Genomic DNA, 23,304 nt, shown 5'->3' on the forward strand with positions numbered 1-23,304 from the left:
CAAAGGAGGTTGCAGTGAGCCAAGATCACGCCACTGCACTCCAGCCTGGGCAACAGAGGGTTATTCTGTCTCAATAATAATAATAATAATAATAATATTGAGGCGTTGGGAATGGGGTAGGTTTTCCTTTGCACTCTTTGGTGTGAAATGTGATCCTCAGGCCCTGCCTCTGGGTGTTGGACTGCTGCCCCTCCATCTGCCTGCAGGGTGACTCCTCTCAGCATCTAGGTCTCAGATATGAGGCAGCGACTTTTCTCGCTGTGCTGTGCATCCTGCCAACTAAGCTTTTAAAACACTACAAGAGTCTTTTCTCCCTGCCATTAGCCCTCGGGTGCTGAGAAGTTGCTTTATCAGATGCTCATCCTTAACTAATTTAATTCTCCCTGCTAAACTCTATTCTGAGGTTTACCTTTCTTTGCCTGTTTTCTAATGTGCCAACTCAAAGATATCTGAGAAAGGAAAAAAGTTATTTTTAAAAGAAATTGATCAATGAGTCAAAGCTTTTTGTGGGAAATCAGTTGACTGTCGCAAACTTAGAAAATTCTTAATTATCCATGGTTAACAGTGTCTGTGAAGAGAGATGTCACTGAAATACATAAAGCCAATGGTACAACTTATTTCTCTCGCACACTTTAAATTTATTTATTTATTTAGTTTTATTTTTTATTTTTTTGAGGCAGACTCTTGCTCTGTTGCCCAGGCTGGAGTGCAATGGTGCAATCATAGTTCACTTGAGACTGAAACTCCTGGGCTCAAACCATCCTCCTCCCTCAGCCTCCCCTGTAGTTGGGACTACAGGCACATGCCACCATGCCTGGATAATTAAAAAAAATTTTTTTTTTGCAGAGTTGGGGGTCTCGATATATTGCCTGGGCTCATCTCAAACTTCTGGCCTCTAGTGATCCTCCCACCTTAACCTCCCAAAATGTTGGCATTACAGGTGTGAGCCACCTCACCCAGCCCTTAAACTTATTTTTAATTACAGCTCCTTTCTTTTTCCTGCCCAATATTTGATTATATTAAGAACCACATAAAATGTGCCTAAGGCAGTATGGCAGACAAGGGGATTAAAACAGAGCATCAAAAGTAAGGATCATTTACAAATGTAATAACTGAAAGTTGAAAAATGGTTTTAAGGAAAAAAAAAAAGGTATAGGTTTCTTTGTTTTAGCAACCCACTGCCCTTATCACGATCATTGCATTTATTAAAACCATAGAAAAAGCAGAAGAACAAATTAGGAGAGACGGAAGGTATAATGGTGGTTCTAGGGCCTGGGCTGGGGGATGGGAGTTTGTATTTAAGGGATACACTGTTTAAGTTTGGGAAGATGAAGCAAGTTCTGGAGATGAATGGTGGTGATGGTTGCACAACAATGTGACTGTACTTCATGCTACTGAGTTGTAGAATTAAAAATGGCTGGCCAGGCGCAGTGCCTCACGCCTGTAATGCCAGCACTTTGGGAGGCTGAGGCGGGCGGATCACAAGGTCAGGAGACCAGCCTGGACAATATGGTAAAACTCTATCTCTACTAAAAAAAAAAAAAAAAAAAATTAGCCAGGTGTGGCGCCCGCCTGTAGTCCCAGCTACTTGGGAGGCTGAGGCAGGAGAATCATTTGAACCCAGGAGATGGAGGTTGCAGTGAGCGGAGATTGCATCACTGCACTCCATCCTGGGCAACAGAGTGATACTCTGTCTCAAAAACAACAAAAAAAAATGGCTAAAATTATAAATTTTGTATATGCATGTTGTACCACAATAAAAGTAAGTTAAAAAAAAAAAAAAAAAAGGCCAGGCGAGGTGGCTCATGCCTGTAATCCCAGCACTTTGGGAGACCGAGGGGGGCAGATCACCTGAGGTCAGGAGTTCAAGACCAGCTTGGCCAACATGGCAAAACCCCATGTCTACTAAAAATACAAAAAAATTTAGCTAGGCGTGGTGGTGGGAGCCTGTAATCCCAGCTACTTGGAAGGCTGAGGCAAGAGAATCGCTTGAACATGGGAGCTGGTGACAGAGAAGAACTCCGTCTAAAAAAAAAAAAAAATTAGCTGGGTCTGGTGGTGCATGCCTGTAATCTCAGCTGCTCGGGAGAATCACTTGAACCCAGGAGGCAGAGGTTGCAGTAAGCCAAGATCGTGCCACTGCACTCTGCCTGGGCGACAGGGTGAGACTCTGTCTAAAAATAAAAACGAAAAGAAAAAAGAGTAATGCTAGAATTGGCCAGAAGAAGCTCCCAAATGAATTCACTAGAAAGTTTGTTGTTTGAGTCTTAGTAGAAAATAACTAACAGTGTTCTTGAAAGAAACATCGGGTATATGAAATGAGAGGGAAAAAAATCTTAACTAGCATTTATAGAGTATACAACAGGGAGTAAAACACATGTGAAAAATATCATGATAGAAGGCCTTTATTTAAAGTGTGGTTGAAGGCTGCTGACTCATTGGATAACTGAAGTGTTTGTGGCTTGAGTAATGGCTAAGCCAAGAATCCTGCAGTCAGTGAGACTCTTTCTTCCTTGGAAAAAGAAAAAAAGGAAAGATCAATTAAATTCTATCCCATTCTGTCTTGGATATTTTGTTCAACAATGATTTTGACCAATCCCAAATTCTTCGAATGAGGGAGGAATGTTCTGTGTTTTTGTAACCTTGATTAACTGTGATATTACTCCAAGAAAGAAGCAGTATTCAGATGGAGCAGGAGGCGCAAGGAAAGAGCTAAACCAGGAATTCATTTTTTGTTCCCAGTCAGATGATGGGTGTCTTATGGATGGGGTCAACGCCGCATCTGATCTCATCCTGAGAAAACACTCTTTAACCAGCTGAGCAGAATGTCTGTGCTGAAGCGGGAAGTAACTTCATTGACTAAACATCTAAAGGCCTTGGTCCACACCTGTAATCCTAGCACCTTGGGAGGCTGAGGCAGGTGGATCATCTGAGATCAGGAGTTCGAGACCAGCCTGGCCAACATTTGAAATCCCATCTCTACCAAAAATACAAAACCTAGCTGGGAATGGTAGTGTGTGCCTGTAATTCCAGCTACTTGGCAGGCTGAGGCAGGAAGATAGCTTGAGCCCAGGAAGCAAAGTTTGCAGTGAGCCGAGATCATGCCATTGCACTCCAGCCTGGGCAACAGAGTGAGGCTCTGTCGCAAAACAAAAACCAAACAACGAAACAAACAAACCCCAAACATCTGAAGACAATCTGACATTATTCTGCTATGGTATTTTATCTTACATTATTCTGATATTGATTATTTATCTTCCTAAGGTTGCCATTATCTCAGTGTTTTTTGACAGGAATAAAGTGATCTTTATGAATCACGTGCTTGGAACTGCAATGGCCCAGAGATGCAGCTTCCTACAAAGTCCACACCTACTAGGTTAGCAAGACTGTAGTTATCTTACGGAGGCCGTTGAGGATGGTCAAGTGAAGATGTTCTGCAACCAGACTTCCCGGGTATGAGTCCGAGGTCTGCCCCTTGTAAGAGACCTTAGACACTGACCCACATCTGTGTTTCAGTTTCTCATCTCTAACGTGAGAATGATCAGACTAGGCCTTATGTCAAAGGATTGTCATGAAAATGTGATTTAAAGCATGCAAAGTACTCGGAACAGTGCCCGGTGTGTAGGAAGTGGGCTATAAAAGTTGGCTATTATGACTATTAATCATTGACTCTTTGGAGGAGTCACGGCTAAAACAGTGAGAGCAAAAGCTGTTTGGTAATTCTATAGCTTGGGAATCAGAAACCAGTCAGCCTTTGCATTGGGGAGTTCAAAACTCCTGGCTGCTATAAGCATGTAGAGCTGAAAATAAAATATTAGTGTCAATAATTGTTCATGAATGCGTTCATTGATTGATTCACCATGTGTCAGGAATTCGAGATACCAAGTCAATTATGGCATGATCATCAACCCAGTGATGCTCAGTGCAGTGGTAGAAACACTCACACAAACAGACTGTTATGCAATATGTAGGTGCAAAGATGGCGATATATACAAGGTAGTACTGAAATGTGATGGAGGGGAACTTCAGCTAGGGGTGGGGAAGAAGAAAGAGTCATAGTTCTTGGAGGAAGTAATCCCAGAAGATACCTGCTTTGTCAAATAAAAAAATTAATTCGTAAACATCTGGAAATGTTTCAGTCTGTGTCTTCAAACTATAAGGATTTTCTCTTTCAACATAATCAAAATACCATTATTACTTCTAAAACACATAACAATGGTTGCTTAACTATGATAAAAATATCCAGGAGGTTTTGGCCGGGCGCGGTGGCTCACACCTGTAATCCCAGCACTTTGGGAGGCCGAGGCGGGCGGATCACGAGGTCAAGAGATTGAGACCATCCTGACCAACACAGTGAAACCTTGTCTCTACTAAAAATAAAAAAAATTTAGCCGGGTGTGGTGACGCGTGCCTGTGGTCGCAGCTACTCGGGAGGCTGAGGCGGAAGAATCGTTTGAACCCAGGAGGCGGAGGTTGCAGTGAGCCGAGATTGCGCCACTGCACTCCAGCCTGGTGACAGAACAAGACTCTGTCTCAAAAAAAAAAAAAAAGTATATAAGGAATCTCATCTGCCATTTTTTTTTAGTTGGTTTGTTTGAATCAAGAAGCATATAAGGTCACCTTGTGATGAGTAGTGTCTCTTAACCTATGTAGATTTCCTCTTCTCCTTCTTTTCTTTTTTGGAGACAGGGTCAGGGTCTCACTCTGTTGCCCAGGCTGGAGTGCAGTGGCATGATCATAGCTCACTGTAGCCTTGAACTCCTGGGCTCAAGTGATCCTTTTGCCTCAGCCTCCCAAGTACCGAGGACTATAGGCACACACCACAACACCAGGCTAATTTTCAATTTTTTTTGTAGAGACAGGGTCTCGTTATGTCGCTCAGGCTGGTCTCAAACTCCTAGGCTCAAGCCATCCTTCTGTCTTATCCTCCTTATAAGCATGAGCCAATGTGCCTGGCACTTTTTCTTTTTCTAAATTCCTTGTAACTCATTTGCTGAGGAAACTGAGTTGTTTATCTTGTAGAGTTTTTCATATATGAGTTTTGCTGATGGCATCTCCATGGTGTTCTATGACATTTCTCTTTCTTCCTTATATTTCCTGTAAATATCTATTTAGGTCTAGACGCTTGCTCAGATTCCAGTTCCGTTTTTGAGGGAGTAGGGGAGGGCAAGACCACTCTGCAGACAGCGTGGGGCATTTCCAACAGGAGGCATGCAATGTCTGCTTGTCTCTACTTTTGAGACGTTCTCAACCCTTGGTGTTCAATGGGCAGGTCCCTCCATTTATTGGGGTTGTGAAGTGGTCCTATTTAAAGTCTGTCATTTCTTCTTTAGCTGGAATTCTATAAAGAGAAATTTTTCTCACTTACTCTTTGCTTCTTCAGTGGTGTTCCTAGTACTTCTAGGAAGGGCATGACAGTTCCTGATTGAAAAATCCTATTCACAGTGCTCATATGACATTCCAGGACTCCAAACCTTTAAAGTCAAAATTCTACCCCATGTATAATTTTACTAAGGCAGGAAAACGAACGGATGCATTTTTATAAAAACTTCTCCTGGGAATACTTTTTTTTTTTTTTTTTTTTTTTGCTGCAATATAGCTTTAAAAATGCTCTAGCATACCCCCAAGCTTTTAGTAAAAATAGTTGTTTTTCTAAACAGCAATTAGAAAAGATAATCCTGCTAAACTGAAATCCTAGACTACATCTGATATCATTTTAGTTTTCAGTGACCTACTTACTACATGGCACGATTTACAGTTGAAGTTTATTGCTTTAGCAAAATAATGCTTTGCTCATTCGCTTAGGAAAAAAAAACCTTTCAATTTTATTCTCTAGTATGGCATGAAACCTTCAACACTCAAAATTGGCTCAAGGTTAAGTCATTATTAAAACAATTTTGTACCCCAAGTACCTGTTAGATGTGATGCATACAGAGTTTATGTTTCTTAAAAGACAAGGGAAGAGGCTGGGCACGGTGGCTCATGCTTGTAATCCTAGCACTTTGAGAGGCCGAGGTGGGTGGATCACCTGAGATCAGGAGTTCGAGACCAGCCTGGTCAACATGGTGAAACCCTGTCTCTACTAAAAATACAAAAATTAACTGGGCGTGGTGGTGGGCGCCTGTAATCCCAGCTACTCGGGAGGCTGAGGCAGGAAAATCAGTTGAACCCGGGAGGCAGAGGTTGCAGTGAGCTGAGATTGCTCTGTTGCACTTAAGCCTGAACGACAAGAGTGAAACTCCATCTAAAAAAAAAAAGAAAAAGACAAAGGAAGAATACATTCCCACTACTGTATATAGGATGTGTAAACTATACACACATATACACAACACCCCCCCACACACACACCCAGACACACACAGGTTAACTTCAAATGGAACATTGAAGAAGCATTGCATTTTGGGTATTTTGTAAACGTCCCTTTTAAGTCTAGTCCCAAGGGAAGTCAGCTGTTTGCATTTGGTTGGTGACATAAAGCATTAAGAGTAGTAGAAACAAGGGTCACCTCTGAGCTGTGGGGCGGACCCGGGTGTGACCTTAAGTACCCCCGGTCCCTCCAATGAGAGACTGGCTGGCCCAGATCTTGACCAGCTTTCCTTTTGCCCTCTTCCTCCACATCACTTAAATCCTTTGTCTCCAACTACATTAGATCTATTCAGTGTTTGCCTTTTTAATGCCTCCACAATTTCTTAATATCTACAAAGAGCGGATTGATTCTCACCCCCAGAATATGCCAGCAGGAAGCGGCGGGGTGTGCATGTTGGCCTGGTCCCAATTTCAGGGAAAAGCCAACAAGGGGCAATATTGTCTTTCTTTTCATTCTGTATTTTATTTTTTTTAGAGCATTTTTCTTTCTTATCCAGATTAGTCTGACCTCAGCACAAGACAACTTATATATCACTTTTAATGGCAAACTTGAATGTCGCCTGGTTTGCGCTGGTGGTTTTCCCCGAATGTAATGTGATAATCCCCACGGAACCACGAATCACTTATTACTCCTGCCCTGATAGAAATACTTTGTTGGGGCTATGATGATGTCTTTTATTTTTAACCCAGCTGAAAATGGAAGCATTACAGAGCTCAGAAATATTAATGAGAAAATTCTCCACGTTACACAGCAGAGTAAGCTCCGCACGACGGACTAGAATAAAAGTATTTTGCTCCAGTTTTGTCTCGACAGAAACATCTTAACTGAGGCTTTCAAGTGAGGCTTTTGAGAATGAATCCTATGACACACACATCTACAAAATGGAAATGCCCTGGCATCTAAAATTAACCTTCTCTTATTGCACCTGTAGCGCTAACAGTTACAAAAGGAGTTACTAAATAATGCACGCGCTGGGATGACTGAAAATGCAGCTGTGCTCTCTTCTTATTTTAGAAATCCTGAGGGTTGGAGCCTAATCTAATCCTTTCTTTGTTAGAGCTTCTTTCAAATGATAGGCCCTTAAAATGTTTTATTTGTCTTGACTCTGGCCTACGTTATTAACGGCTGTCTGTAAACCTCTAAGAACTTTCTAGTGTTTGTTTGTTAGCAGATAGAAACGGACTTGCAATCTTACTCTTGTTCTAACTAGATAAACTATGAGTGTTTAAAGCAGATGAGTTTCTTCTTTATGAAGGACATGACTTACTACTGTATTCTGTTTCTAGGCACAGTCCTATCAGGATAATTTGTGAGATGGCATTGTAATTATGAGTGTGAATCACCCAGCAATTGAGTTTTCTTGTGTGTTTCATGAAAACAAAATAAAGTCTCCCCAAGTTGTGTCACTGTGGGAAGGCATGATGGAACCCCACTGAAAACGGTCCTAATGTCTGTACTTATTTTATTTATTTATTTATGTATGTATTTATGAGATGGAGTTTCACTCTGTCACCTAGGCTGGAGTGCAGTGGTGCAATCTTGGCTCACTGCAACCTCCAAGTGATTCTCCCACCTCAGCCTCCAAAGTCGCTGGGACTGCAGGCACTTGCCATCATGCCTGGCTAATTTTTATATTTTTAGTAGAGATGGGGTTTCACCATGTTGGACAGACTGGTCTCGAACTGATGACCTCAGGTGATCCACCTGCCTTGACCTCCCAAAGTGCTAATGTCTGTACTTATGACACCACAGCAGGACCAAAAGGGTATGAAAAACTTTATTACTCAGCGAGACTTTCTGGGGAGTGCAAGGCAGACTCCCAAGCATGCTCAAAACGGCTTGCGAGAGCGGGGAAAGGTGACCATGTTGGCTTTTACTATGATTAGAAGATGGCCAGGAGTGAGGGGTTCTGTGTGTATCCCAGAGCTTGCGTGGTGTAAATTTCCACTGGTGTCAAAAGAGCAAGCACCTGGGCTTTCTTGCATCTTGGCCACATAAGAAGGAGTATTGGGACTTGACTTAAACTTGGTGGTTAACTGTCTGCAGTTCAACGTCAAAATGGGCTCAGATTTTTTTCATTACACCTCATTTTTAATTGAAGACCTAAGACACCTTGAAAGGTGGGAAATATTTCTAGACTGACGCCACGTTTTCTCGCTGCTTGAGAAGTGGGGCTTGTGCAGTAGTCTCTCAATAACTTTTACAATTCTACTTTATATTTCCTTCTGGGGCTTTTAAGGGCAAAAAAAAACTATATGCAGCATTTTCTGATAAAAAAAAATTCTGATAAAAAAGCCATGCAGAGTCTAGATTATTATTAAGGATTCTTAAGAATTGCCCTAGCCAGACAAGATGGCTCACACCTGTAATCCCAGCACTTTGGGAGGCCGAGGTGGGTGGATCATGAGGTCAGACGTTCGAGACCAGCCTGGCCAATGTGATGAAACGCCATCCCTACTAAAAATACAAAAATTAGCTGGGTGTGGTGGTGCGCACCTGTAACCCCACCTACTTGGAGTGCTGAGGCAGGAGAATCACTTGAACCTGGGAGGCGGAGGCTGCAGTGAGCCAAGACTGAGCCATTGCACTCCAGCCTGGTGACAGAGCAAGACTCAATCTCAAAAAAAAAAAAAAAAAAAAGAATTACCTCATTCCAGCATTCTTGATTAATCCCTACTACTGATAGATTATTTTTCACTCTCTAACCTAAATCCTTTGCACACTAGGTAAAGATATTTCTTAGTTTTCTGCACAACACTGGATGGAATGATAGGCACTTAGAAGTTCAAGGGACATGGCCAGACGTGGTGGTTCACCCCTGTAATCCTAGCACTTTAGGAGGCCAAGGTGGGTGTATCACCTGAGGTCAGGAGTTCGAGATCAGCCTGGCCAACATGGTGAAACCCCGTCTCTACTAAAAATACAAAAATTAGCTGGGCGTGGTGGTGGGCACCTGTAATCCCAGCTATTCAGGAGGCTGAGGCAGCAGAATCGCTTGAACCCCGGAGGCGGAGGTTGCGCCACTACATTCCAGCCTGGGTGACAGAGTGAGACTCCATCTCAAAAAAAAAAAAAAAAAAAATTCAAGAGACATTAGGATTATCTTACTCACTATTTAGATGGAGAGACTTCTGGCCCAGTGATGTAGCCAGGATCACACAAACTAGAATCCAAGCCCTGAGCTTTTAAAAATGTGCCTTCACTAATTTAGCTCAGAGAAGTTGATGTTATCATATTTTCCTGGGCTGTTAATGACAATGCTCTCTCTAAAGATTAGTGTTAAAAGCCTAGCTTTAAAAACTACATAAATTTTGTATGTTATTTTCCCATAAACTTTGTCTGACTATATTGTAGAATTTTTTTTTTTTTTTTTTTTTTTAGATAGGGTCTCACTCTGTTGCCCAGGCTGGAGTGCAATGACACAATCTGGCTCACGGCAACCTCCACCTCCTGGGTTCAAGCAATTCTCCTGCCTTAGCCTCCAGAGTAGCTGGGACTACAAGTGCGCACTACCACGCCTGGCTAACTTTTGTATTTTTAGCAGAGATGGGGTTTCACCATATTGGCCAGGCTGGTCTCGAACTCCTGACCTTGTAATTTGCCCACCTCGGCCTCCCAAAGTGCTGGGATTATAGGCGTGAGCCACCGCACCCAGCCTGCTGTAGGATTTTTATATGAATTATAAAATAAAGACTCTGTATTTCACCACACTGCAAATGTTAAATTATATCTTAACACTGGGTAAGACACCCAACGACAAATCTTCCTTTTTGTTAATCAGTGTATTAACTTTTAAAATAAAATAATTTTCTTTGATTTTTTCCTTTTTTATGCTACATTCTGAGATTTTTTTAAAATAAGCTTTTATTTTACTATTATTTTTATATTTACAGAAGTTTTGGAGATAGTACTGAGAGTTTTCATATATCCCACGCTCAGTTTCCCCTATTAATTACATCTTACATTAGTGTGGTACATCTGGCAAAATTAATTAACCAACATTGATACAGTATTATTAACTAAAGTCCATACTTTATTAACATTTCCTTCTTTTTTTTTTTGAGATGGAGTCTTGCTCTGTCACCTGGGCTGGAGTGCAGTGGTGCGATCTTGGCTCACTGTAACCTCAGCTTTCCAGGTTCAAGTGATTCTCCTGCTTCAGCCTCCCGAGTAGCTGGGATTACAGGTGCATGCCACCATGCCTGGCTTATTTTTTAAATTTTTAGTAGAGATGGGGTTTCACCATGTTGGCCAGGATGGTCTAGATCTCTTGATCTCGTGATCCGCCCGCCTCGGCCTCCCAAAGTTCTGTGATTACAACCATGAGCCACTGCACCCGGCCTCCTTTATTATATTTTTAAAAAACATATCTGTTTTATTCTGCACTGGTACACAGAAGAAAAAAAACCATATCTTTTTTCAATTAACAGATGACTCTTTTTTTCCTGAAGTGTTTGTTTTTAGGATCAGCAATTAAGCTCATACCATTAGGGACAGTAATATTTTAGAAAAGATGAGCTGAGTGTGGTGGCTCATGCCTGTAATCCCAGCGCTTTGGGAGGATGAGAGAGTCAGATCATGAGGTCAAGAGATAGAGACCATCCTGGCCAATTTGGTGAAACCCCATCTCTACAAAAATACAAAAATCAGCTAGGTGTGGTGGTGTGCGCTTGTAATCCCAGCTACTCTGGAGGCTGAGGCAGGGGAATAGCTTGAACCCAGGAGGCGGATGTTGCAGTGAGCAGAGATTGAGCCACTGCACTCCAGCCTGGCAACAAAGCGAGAATCTGTCAAAAAAAAAAAAAGAAAGAAAGAAAGGAAAGGAAAGGAAAGGAAAGATAATGCTGCTATAACAAACTCAAAAATATGCAATGGCTCAACCACAATAGAAGTTCATATTTCACTCATGTAAAGTCTAAGATGGACATTTCTGATTGGCAGGTGGCTGGCTCCCCAGAGTGACTCAGGGATCCAGGCTCCTGGTATCCTGTAACTCTGCCATCTTCCACATGTGGTTTCCAAGTCTATGCTCAGCTATATCAAGCTGGCAGGCTGGGGAGGATCAGGGGGAGGAGGCACAGTGCTTCTTACCAGTTTGGTGTGAAAGTGACACATATCTCTGCCCACATTCCACTGGTGAGCTTTAGTCACCCACGTGCAAGGAAGGTCCCTGCTTACCAACTACTTCCCAGTCACAAAGTTATACAATGAGAGGGAACCCAGGTTTGGGTGGATCTTTAGCCATTTCTCCAAATAAATTGTATATATGTTCACAGAATTTCACAGAACTTGCTTACTAATTAAGCAAAAAGAAAAAAAAAAGAAAGAAAAGAAATTGTATATGTGTATCTATGATGCCTCAAAATAAATTTCAGTAATTGTAATACCACGTATCACCTAAGGCTTTAACCAAAGAGGAAGAAATAGGAAGAATAAACACTTTCAGGTAAATTTTTTTCTAAACATGTCATGGAGAAAAGATACATTAGAGAGAAAGCTTTCTAGGCTTGTCCTAGAAGTTGCTGGTCTGTGGAAGATCTCCAGCCATTTTTGCTTGGAGTCCTGGTTCCTATCCAACCGGAGGGCTTCAACATGGGGACCTTGGTTTTGAAAGCTGGAAAATTGTAAAATTTTAATTTGGATAAATAGGGCAAATGGCACATGCCACTTGACTCCCGAGAGCATTGCCAAGATTATTAGACATGTTCCAGATGACAATGGCTAAGAACAAGAGAGAGCTCTGGAGAGGTGACATCGATTTCATTGGTTTGCTTGTTATGGCAACAGTCAAGAAGGCATGCTATGCACTGCTCAATTCAACCTGTTCCCAGACCAGAATTTTCCACATTTTTTTTTTTCTGAGATGAGGTCTTGCTCTGTCGCCCAGGCTGGAAGGCAGTGGCATGATCTTGAATCACTGCAACCTCTGCCTCACAGGTTCAAGCAATTTTTGTGTCTCAGCCTTCCAAGTAGCTGGGATTACAGGCATGCACCACCATACCTGGCTAGTTTTCGTATTTTTAGTAGAGACAGGGTTTCCCCACTTTGGCCAGGCTGGACTGGAACTCCTGGCCTCGAGTAATCAGCCTGCCTCAGCCTCCCAAAGTGTTAGAATTACAGGCGTGAGCCAATGTGCCCAGCCTGGTTCCATTTTTAAAAGCTCACCAGAGTAGATATTTCTTATGCTAATTGCATTAATAGGCCTGTGTTATTTTTTGTTAATGTTTGTGGCCCTTCAAAACCATAGCAATGGCCAGGTGCGGTGGCTCACGCCTGTAATCCCAGCACTTTGGGAGGCCGAGGCGGGTGGATCACAAGGTCAGGAGATTGAGACCACCCTGGCCAACACGGTGAAACCATCTCTACTAAAAATACAAAAAATTAGCTGGGCGTAGTGGCAGGTGCCTGTAATCCGAGCTCCTCGGGAGGCTGAGGCAGGAGAATTGCTTGAAACCAGGAGGCAGAGGCTGCAGTGAGCCGAGATTGCACCACTGCATTCTAGCCTGGGCAACAGAGCAAGACTGTCTCAAAAAAAAAAAAAGTAATTATCAATTAGTCTGAATGAGAGTAAAAGGAAGAGTTTCAAGAGATTGAAGGAAGTCTGTGATGTCAATTTAGGACTCATTTATATCTGATCCTTCAAGACTAGGAGTCAGGTTGGGCACAGTGGCTCAGGCCTGTAATCCCAGCACTTTAAGAGGCCGAGGCGGACAAATCGCTTGAGCTAAGGAGTTGAAGGCCAGCCTGGGCAATAGGCAAAACCCCGTCTTTACAAAAATACACAAATTAGCTGGGCTTGGTGGTGTAAGCTTGTGGTTCCAGCTACCTGGGAGGCTGAGGTGGAAGGATCTCAGGAGCCTGGGAGGGCAAGGCTGCAGTGAGCTGAGACTGAGCCACTGTCCTTCAGCCTGGGCCACAAGCATGAGACTCCCCCAAAAAGAAGGAAAAGACAGGACCCAAATTAGGTAAATGGGACTGAGACTTAAAAATATAACTCTTTTCTTTCTCGGTTTCCAATCACAGTCTCTCATGTTTTTCATTAAATCTCTGCTTTTGCATTTGAGCGAGCTTGGGTCTCCTTTTTTCCAGCTTCTTTATTCATCCTCTTCCTCACTTTCCTTCCAAATCAGCTTGTCTCTCTCATCCATTGGGTTTGGTTACTTCCTCTTCCTTGATCCTCCGCTCCAAAGCAGCCTTGTTTGTCTGGAATGACGTGACAGTAGCTGAGTCACACCTTATGGGAGTGAAGTCATCAACAGCCTCTCCCTATCCTTTCTTGTTTTTTGGAGATTGGGAATGTGAGAAAAATGGTGAAAAGGAAATGGACAGGGACTGCAGCCAAATGGTGGGGAGAACGGCTCTCATGGGTACCGGGTTGATGACAGGCTTAAGGAGTTTGTAGGACCTCTCTTCTAATGAGATTGAGACTGTCACCTGAAACCAGAGGCTGTTCATTTAATTGAAGAAGTGGACCGTAGAGGGGAATCTCTTTTTATTTTCATGTTATTTTTTTTTTCCTTTTTGAGATGGAGTTTCACTCTTGTTGCCCAGGCTGGAGTGTAATGGCGTGATCTTGGCTCACTGCAACCTCCGCCTCCTGGGTTCAAGAGATTCTCTTGCCTCAGCCTCCCAAGTAGCTGGAATTACAGGCCTGTGCCACCACATCTGGTGAATTTTGTATTTTTAGTAGAGACGGGGTTTCTCCATGTTGGTCAGGCTGGTCTCAAACCCCCAACCTCAGGTGATCCGCCCGCCTCAGCCCACCAAAGTGCTGGGATTACAGGCATGAGCCACCGCACCTGGCCTGGAATCTCTTTTTAAAAAGTGATGGAATTTCTTTCAGAATATTTTGACTTAGTCTAGGTGTGGTGACTCATGCCTGTTATCCCAGTACTCGGGGAGGCTGAGGCAGGAAGGTTGCTTGAACCCAAGAGTTTGAGACCAGCCCAAGCAATATGATGAGACCTCATATTTGCAAAAATAAAAATAAAAAAATTAGCTGGGCATGGTGACGCATGCATGTGGTCCCAGCTACAGGGGAGGCTGAAGCAGGAGGATCTGTTGAACACAGGAGTTTGAGGCTGCGTTTGTGCCACTGCACTCCAGTTTGGGTGAGAGAGTGAGATCCTGTTTCATAAAACAATGCAAAGGCCAGTCTCGATGGCTCACACCTGCAATCCCAGCACTTTGGGAGGCTGAGGCGGGCAGATCATCTGAGGTTGGCAGTTCGAGACCAGTCTGAAGAACATGGAGAAACCCTGTCTCTACTAAAAATGCAAAATTAGCCAGGCGTAGTGGCACATGCCTGTAGTCCCCGCTACTCGGGAGGCTGAGGCAGGATAATCACTTGAACCCGGGAGGCAAAGATTGCTATGAGCTGAGATCATGCCATTGCACTCTAGCCTGTGCAACAAGAGTGAAATCCGACTCAAAAAAAAAAAAAAAACAGAACAAAAAACAAACAAAAAACAAAAAGAAAAACTCCCATTTGACTTAAAATATTTACATATAAATTCCTTTGTCAATCTTTTGATGTCTGGCCAAGTATTTTCTTTTTTTCCTTTAAGGTTTGGGTCCACCAATTGCAATACAGCATTATCTTTTCTTGAGTAACTGATATCCTTCAGTATATCTGAGTTCTAACTTTAGTTTCTTTATTACAAAGGAGAATTCAAAGACATTTGCGAAACAATCAAAGCACGTAATTCTTCTAGATTTTCATGATGCAGCCCTCTTTGAGTCATGGATGTTTCTTTCACCCAAATTTACTTTGAGAGCAGTTGTTAGTTACTCTTATTCCATCTTTGTAAAGTAGTCAACTGTAGTTTCTTAGAAAAAGCAAGTACCTTTCTTTTTGCCCTCTTATTTCACTGGTTTTCATAATGGTTAATTAGTTTAATTAAATCCTTAGTTAAAATAACAAGTCCATTTCAGATAAAAATATTTGAGAACAAACAACTGACTTCGATAAGCACAGACTGAGTCTGATAGGTGAGCTCTGTGCTTGTGAAAATTACGTATGTTTGTCCTGTACCAGAGGGAAGCCTATTAATTTCAAGCCTTCAGCATGTTGTGAATCTCAGTCGATTTGCTTTAGAGATTGATTGAGGAGTGTTGCTTAACCCAAATAAGTTGGTTAAGCAGAGGTCCACTGGGAGAACTTCTGCCCTGCCATATGATTTACAAAGGTACTTCCGGATCTGAAATGTGGAGTCACTGGACAGTCAGTACAGCATAAAGATAACTGCTTTATATAGCTTAAGCTATACTTACAGTAAAAACGCCTTTAGGCTCCATATTTCTACCTCAATGATATACATAAAGTGCATGGAATTCCACTATTAAGTAGTTGTGATTTCAGAGCATTGCTTTGTATAGGCATTATCTCTTAAATTAAAATAGTCTCCCCTTATCTGTGAGGGACAAGTTCCAAGACCCTCAGTGGATGCCTGAAACTGTGAGTCTTACCAAGTGCTATATATACTATGTTTTTTCCCCTATATATGCATGCCTATAATAAATTTAATTTATAAATCAGTGACAGTAAGAGATCAATGGGCCAGTCACAGTAGCTCACACCTGTAATCCCAACACTTTAGGAAGGCAAGGCAGGCAGATCACCTGAGGTCAGGAGTTCGAGATCAGCCTGGCCAACATGGCGAAACCCCGTCTCTACTTAAAATACAAAAATTAGCCGGCTCTGGTGGTGTGTGCCTGTAGTCCCAGCTACTCGGGAGGCTGAGGCAGGAGAATCGCTTGAACCTGGGAGGTGGAGATTGCAGTGAACCAAGATCACACCACTGTACTCCAGCCTGGGCAACAGAGCAAGACTCCGTCTCAAAAAAAAAAAAAAAAATCAACAATGATAATATAGAACAATAGTAGTAAAATATTGAAATAAAAGTTATATAATTGTGGTCTGTCTCAAACTATCTTATTGTACTGTACTCCATTTTTTTGTGATGATGTAAGATGAGACAATGACTACGTGATGAGATGAAGTGAGGTGAATGATCCAGGCATTGTAAAGTAGCGTTGACTACTATTGACCTTTTGACTGTGTGTCAGAAGGAGGATCACTGAGTCATGACAATGCTGGTTGACCACAGATAACAGAAACTGGCCATCTGGCTGCGGTGGCTCATGCCTGTATTCTCAGCACTTTGGGAGACTGAGGCGGGCAGATCTCTTGAGCCCAGGAGTTTGAGACCAGCCTGGACAACATGGCAAAACCCTGTCTCTACTAAAAAAAAAAAAAAAAAAAAAAATTATCTGGGTATGGTGGCATTACCTCTAGTCCCAGCTACTTGGGAGGCTAAGGTAGGAGGATCACTTGAGCCCAGGAGGTGGAGGCTGCACTGAGTCATAATCACGCCACTGCACTCCAGCCTGGGTGACAGAGTGAGACCCTGTCTCAAATGAAACAAACACCAATAACAAAAAATATCAGCCAACCGAAACCGTGGAAAGCAAAACCTTGGAGAAGGGAATAAAATCCATTATGACTGTAATGCATATTTTTACTTGTTAACACCTAGATTTCATTAGTAACTTCTTTGAATCAGTTTATTGAATCAATTTCACTGACAGGAAGAGCCTCAGGAAGAGTAAAATCTTCAAGAAAGAGTACAGAAAGATAATCCCATTCTCTGTGATACTGCCCAGTGTTGAATCTGACTAGAACCGTGTTAGCAGCACAGGAGAACAATCTAGAAGAAGTCATGGACTTAGTGATTGAATTTATCAACATGTGAGATGAGTGTGATGGTACAGCTTTAGCTCCAGCTCCTTGAGATGCTGAGGTGGAAGGAATCTCTTGAGCCCAGAAGTCTCTCAAGCCCAGAAGTTCAGGGCCAGCCCGAGTAGCATAGCGAGAGCCTATCTTTAAAAATATTTTCTAATTTTTTATTATTTCTGTACTGAGACTGAGTCTTACTCTGTTGCCTAGGCTGGAGTGCAGTAGCATGATCTTGGCTCACTGTAACCACTGCCTCCTGGGTTCAAGCGATTCTCATGCTTCAGTCTCCTGAGTAGCTGGGATTACAGGAGCATGCCATGACTCCTGGCTGATCTTTGTATTTTTTTTAGTGGAGACGGGGTTTCACCATGTTGGCCAGGCTGGTCTTGAACTTCTGACCTCAACTGATTCACCTGCCTCGGCCTCCCAAAGTGCTGTGATTACAGGCATGAGCCACTGTGCCTGGCCTTATTTATTTATTTCATTATTTATTTTTTTGAGACTGGGTCTCACTCCAGTTGCCCAGGTGAGATTTGCCCAGGGTGGGGTGCAGTGGCGTGATCCTGGTTCACTGCAGCTTCGACCTCCTGGGCTCAGGTGATTCTTCCACCTCAGCCTCCCGGGTAGCTGGGACTACAAGCACATGCCACCATGCCCAGCCAATTCTTTTTCTATTTTTAGTAGAGAAGGGGTTTTGCTGTTCTCAAATTCCTGGATTCAAGCAACCCACCTGCCCCGGTCTCCCAAAGTGCTGGGATTACAGGCGTGAGTCACCTCGTCGGGCCAATTGATTTATTTATTTTTGAGACAGCGTCTCACTGTGTCACCCAGGCTGGAATGCAGTGGCGCAATCACAGCTCACTGCAGCCTCAACTTCCCAGGCTTGGGTGATTCTCCCATGTCACACTCCCAGGTAGCTGGGACCACAGGCGCATGACACCACACCTGGTTAACTTTCTGATTTTTTGTAGAGACAGTGTCTTGCCATGTTGCCTAGGCTGGTCTCCAACTGCTGGGCTCCGGCGATCTATCTGCCTGGGCCTCCCAAAATGCTGAGATTCCAAGCATGGATAATTCATAACCCAAATGGATTTTTTAAATATCTACATTATCCATTATTCCTGTGTAGGCTAAATGAATAAAATACTACTTGGCAAAGTTTCAAAATAACTTTTTGTGTAGGTGAGAGGAGAGCTATTTTCTTGAGGGGTTTGTGGATAGATCTTTGATGAAGACTATTCCTAGACAGGTGTGGTGGCTTGTGCTTCTAATCCCAGCACTTTGGGAGGCCAAGATGGGAGGATTGCTTTAGCTCAGGAGTTCAAAAGCAGCCTGAGCAACATAGTGAGGTGCCATCTAAAAAAATAAAAAGGACTACTTTTAGAAGGATAAGGAACCAGGTAACTCATTTAGTATGCTACTGCTACATTTCCATGTAGAAAAAAATAAGCATTTTTTTTTTTTTAGATGGAGTCTTGCTCTGTCACCCAGGCTGGAGTGCAGTGGCACAATCTCAGCTCACTGCAACCTTCGCCTCCTGGGTTCAAGCAATTCTCCTGTCTTAGCCTCCCAAGTAGCTGGGACTACAGGTGCACACCACCACACCAGGCGAATTTTTTTTTTTTTTGTATTTTAGTCATTTTTTTCACCACGTTGGTCAGGCTGGTCTCACACTCTTGACCTCAAACAATCCACCTGCCTCAGTCTCCCAAAGTGTTGGGATTACAGGTGTGAGCCACTGTACCCAACCATAAATAAGTACATTCTTAAAAGAGAAAGAAACAATTAAGCTAGGGAAAGGAGCAAAGAGCCACTGACTGTCTGTCAGGTCATGTGCTGATGACATACACAAAGCTCTGGTCTATTTAGTGTTAGCTTTGGGCCATTTACGGGATTTCTCTAACCTGATTACAGCCCTAGAAGTTGGACCCAGTGAAAAAATCTCTCATCACAAGCTAGGATGGTTATTTGGTTACAGACTCAGAAGCAGTGGACAAAACTTCCGACTGCAGAGGAAGCTTGGGGGTCATAACATCCTGGCATTCTCCAGGGGGTGAGTCCCCCGGCTCTCAGATGCACAGCCTTGTGCCTGTGCCTGTGGGCAGGAAGGTCCCCTGTTGCTCATCTGTGTTCGTTTATTATTATTGTCCACAAAACCTTTGTAAGGACAAAGAAAATATAACACACTGGACTAACTTAAAACAAACAAATATTCATATTGAATGTGATTTTTTTGGTGAATGTTCAGCATCAGCTGTCTTAGTTCCAAATGGGAAAATAATGCTCCCTGAATACTTGGGGAGGAGAATGTAAGGGACAATTGGAATATACAAGCTAAAGCTCACACAACTGCCAAGTGTTCATAAGAATGGATTCATTAGGCCGGGCTCTGTGGCTCACACCTATAATCCCAGCACTTTGGGAGGCTGAGGTGGGTGGAATGCCTTAGGTCAGGAGTTCAAGACCAGTCTGGCCAATATGGTGAAACTGCATGTCTACTAAAAATACAAAAACATTAGCTGGGCATGGTGGCATGCACCTGTAATCCCAGCTACTCGGGAGGCTGAGGCAGAGGAATTGTTCGAATCAGGGAGGTGGAGGTTGCAGTGAGCCAAGATCGCGCCACTGTACTCCAGCCTGAGCGACAGAGCGAGACCCCATCTCAAAAAAAAAAAATGGGTTAATTGATTCATTCACTTATTCTTGCAACCAATAATTATTAAGCAAACACTAAATGCTGGACACCCTGCTCACTGTTGGGGAGACAATTCAGAAGACTTCATTTCTGCCCTCAGTGAGTTTTACAGTGGAGGAGAGGAAAAGGGGCAGAGCCAGCAGTAAACAGATACTTTTGTTTATAGTTCAGTAGAAGAAACATGGCAAGATATTACGTGACCATAGATTAGCATCACGAGCAACCCGATCTAGATGAGAGATTCTAGAAAGGCTTTTCCAAGAAAGTTACATGTAAGCCCAGAGCTGAAAAGTGAGTCAAGATTAGACAAGAAAAGAGCAGGTGGCAAGAAGGATGGGGGAGTTGTTCTAGGGGAAGAAACAGGGTGATACCTAAATCGAAATAGGGCTCAATACATGGAATGTGTGGGAAGTTAACGTTAATATCCAGCCTTTGTGAGCCCTTACTAAGTGCCACATTATATGCTAGAGCTTTATGTGCATTGTCACACTTAATCTCTTGTAGCGCCTCTGCAAAATACATATTATTCTCAGATGAAGAAATAAAAGGCATAGAATAATTAAAGGGGTCAGGTGTAGTGGCTCACGCCTGTAACCCCAACACTTTGGGAAGCCAAAACAGGGAGATCGTTTGAACTCAGGAGTTTGATACCAGTCTGGGCAACATGGTGAAATCCAGTCTCTACAAATAATACAAAAATTACCTGGGCATGGTGGCACATATCCATGGTTGCAGCTACTTAGAGGCTGAAGTGGGAGGATTGCTTGAGCCCAGGAGGTGGCAGTGAGCCAAGATCGTGCCACTGCACTCCAGCCTGGGAAACAGAGTGAGACAAGTAGAAGAATTAAAACCAACATTTAAGTCCGGATTGTGCTTTTAGCATTTAAAAGGGAGAAAGAGAGAGGCAAGGAATAGTAGACGGTGGGAGCTCTTCATCCCTTTTTTTTTTTTGGGATGGAGTCTCACTCTGTGGCCCAGGCTGGAGTGCAGTGGCGCGATCTCGGCTCAGTACAACCTCCACCTCCCAGGTTCAAGTGATTCTCTTGCCTCAACCTCCCAAGGAGCTGGGATTACAGGCATGTGCCACCATGCCTGGATAATTTTTGTATTTTTAGTAGAGATGGGGTTTCACTATGTTGGTCAGGCTGGTCTTGAACTCCTTAACTGGTGATCTGCTCAACTCCCAAAGTGCTGGGATTACAGGCGTGAGCCACCGCAACCGACCAGAGAATTCTTAATCTCGAACAATATCAGCTCTTTTTTCTCAGGCTCCATCATGCTTGGATTCTGTCCAGCCACACGGGACGTCCATCTGTTGGGGTCTGGGACTCCAGTAGCTGATGTAAAAACAGAGACTTCTGTGCTCCTTTCTCTAGACCACTGTCTTAGTTCAAGTTGCTGTGAGAGAATATCACAGACTGGCTGGCTTACGCAACAGAAATGTATTTCTCACAGTTCTGGAGGCTAGAAGTCCAGGATCAGGGTGCCAGCACGTCTGGTGAGGGCTCTCTATCTGGTTCACATACAGCCAGTCCATCCCTTGAGCCCAGGAGTTGGAGACCAGCCTGGGCAACATAGACAGACTCTGTCTCTAAAGAAGAACTTAAAAATTAGCCAGGTGTAGCGGTGCACACCGGTAGTCCCAGCTGTGCAAGAGGCTGAGGCAGGATTGCTTGCATCTGGAAGGCTGACACTGCAGTGAGCTGTGGTTGCGCCACTGCATTCCAGTGTTGATGACAGAGCGAGATCCTGTCTCCAAAAAAGCAAAAAATAAAAACCTAAGAAATGAGGTGTGTAATATCTGAAGTTGTTCGTCAAGTCAGGGCTCTTGAGTAGCTTCATTTTGCTGAGCTATGAGTTTCCAGTGACTTAGAGTAAGGGCTGGTTGAGCAGAGAAACATTGCCCAATGGATAAAAGGTCTCTATGGAAACTCTAAACCAGTGAGAGAGATGAAGGTCTGACGCCACCATCATTTATCCAGAAAGCCTTGACCCTTGTTTGGTCTGCAATGATGAGGTCCCAAAGGAAACTCCAAGAGGCAGCCTTGCTGTTGGCTGTGTGTGAGTAGTGCTATCCTCAAACTTGTTCCTAACTTTAATGGTCTGCAAGCTCTTTTTATTATCTGACAAAAGCCATAGATGCCATTTCCCAGAAAAAGGTACCACATACAAAATTCAGTGTATTAGTCCATTCTAACGCTTCTAATAAAGACATACCCGAGACTGGGTAATTTATAAAGGAAAGAGGTTTAATTGACTCATAGTTCCATGTGGCTGGAGAGGCTTCACAATCATGGTGGAGGAGCAAGGGATGTCTTACATGGCAGCAGGCAAGAGAGAACTTGTGCAGGGGAACTCCCCTTTATAAAGCCTTCAGATCTCGTGAGACTTCCTCAGTAACATGAGAACAGTACGGGAAAGACCAGCTCCCATGATTCAATCATCTCCCACTGGGTCCCTCCCACGACATGTGGGAATTGTGGGAACTACAATTCAAGATGACATTTGGGTGGGGACACAGCAAAACCATACCACTCTGCACAGAATCTGGGGGCATGTAGTCTTATCCATATACCAGAGGTTAAGCACACTGATCTTTTATATGTTATGATGAGTAAGGAAGCTAGGATATGTTAATGACTGCCTCTGAAGGGATTCCTCTTGGACACTGGAGCATCCAGGTTCAAACAAGACTGTTATGGCCAGGCACAGTGGCTCACGCCTGTAATCCCAGCACTTTGGGAGGCCAAGGCGGGCAGATCACCTGAGGTCGGGAGTTCAAGACCAGCCTGACCAACATGGAGAAACCCTGTCTCCACTAAAAATACAAAATTAGCCAGACATTGGGGTGAATGCCTGTAATTCCAGCTACTCAGGAAGCTGAGGCAGGAGAATCACTTGAACCCAGGAGGCGGAGATTGCAGTGAGCTCAGATCATGCCCCTGAACTCCAGCATGGGCAACAAAAGTGAAACTCCATCTCAAAGAAAAAACAAAACAAAACAAATAAGACTGTTAATGGTGGAGGGTGTCTAGGGTGTCTAGTTCTTGGCATCTTGAACAAAGAATTAGAGAAAATGGGCAAACAAAGCAAGGAAGGAATGAAGGGTTTTATTGAAAATGGAAGTACACTCTGCAGTCTGGAAGAGGGCCTGAGCACAGGGGCTCAAAAGTCTTGTTACAGAGGTTTTTTTTTTTTTTTTTAATACCCTTTATCCGGGGTAGGCCCTATGTAAATGAAGAGAATGAATTAAAGTTACAAAGTCATTTACTGGGTGTATGCCCTATGGAGAGGATATTTCCTGTTATAGCTGAAGTGTGAATCAGCCTTATATTCCCTGCCTCCAGATCCTATTTTCATGCCTCAAGATGAGGGGAAAATAATCCCTCAATCACTCAATCATGGGATCCAGCAAACATGATTGATCTTTCTGTTCTGCTTGATTGGGAGGTTGTAATTAAGTTCTATGGGGAAAGGTGATGTGATTTAAATGATATTCTTTTG

The 23,304-nt window shown here is 43.3% G+C and overlaps 1 pseudogene; it reads right to left on the bottom strand.

Moving 5' to 3' along the window:
- LOC135274832 (uncharacterized) overlaps nucleotides 1-23,304 on the bottom strand; it is a 79,227-nt pseudogene that overhangs the window by 3,823 nt on the left and 52,100 nt on the right.

Source organism: Aotus nancymaae, unplaced genomic scaffold, assembly GCF_030222135.1.
Source record: "Aotus nancymaae isolate 86718 unplaced genomic scaffold, 86718_ANA_hifiasm-v0.15.2.pri h1tg000014l, whole genome shotgun sequence".
Taxonomy (NCBI): domain Eukaryota; kingdom Metazoa; phylum Chordata; class Mammalia; order Primates; family Aotidae; genus Aotus; species Aotus nancymaae.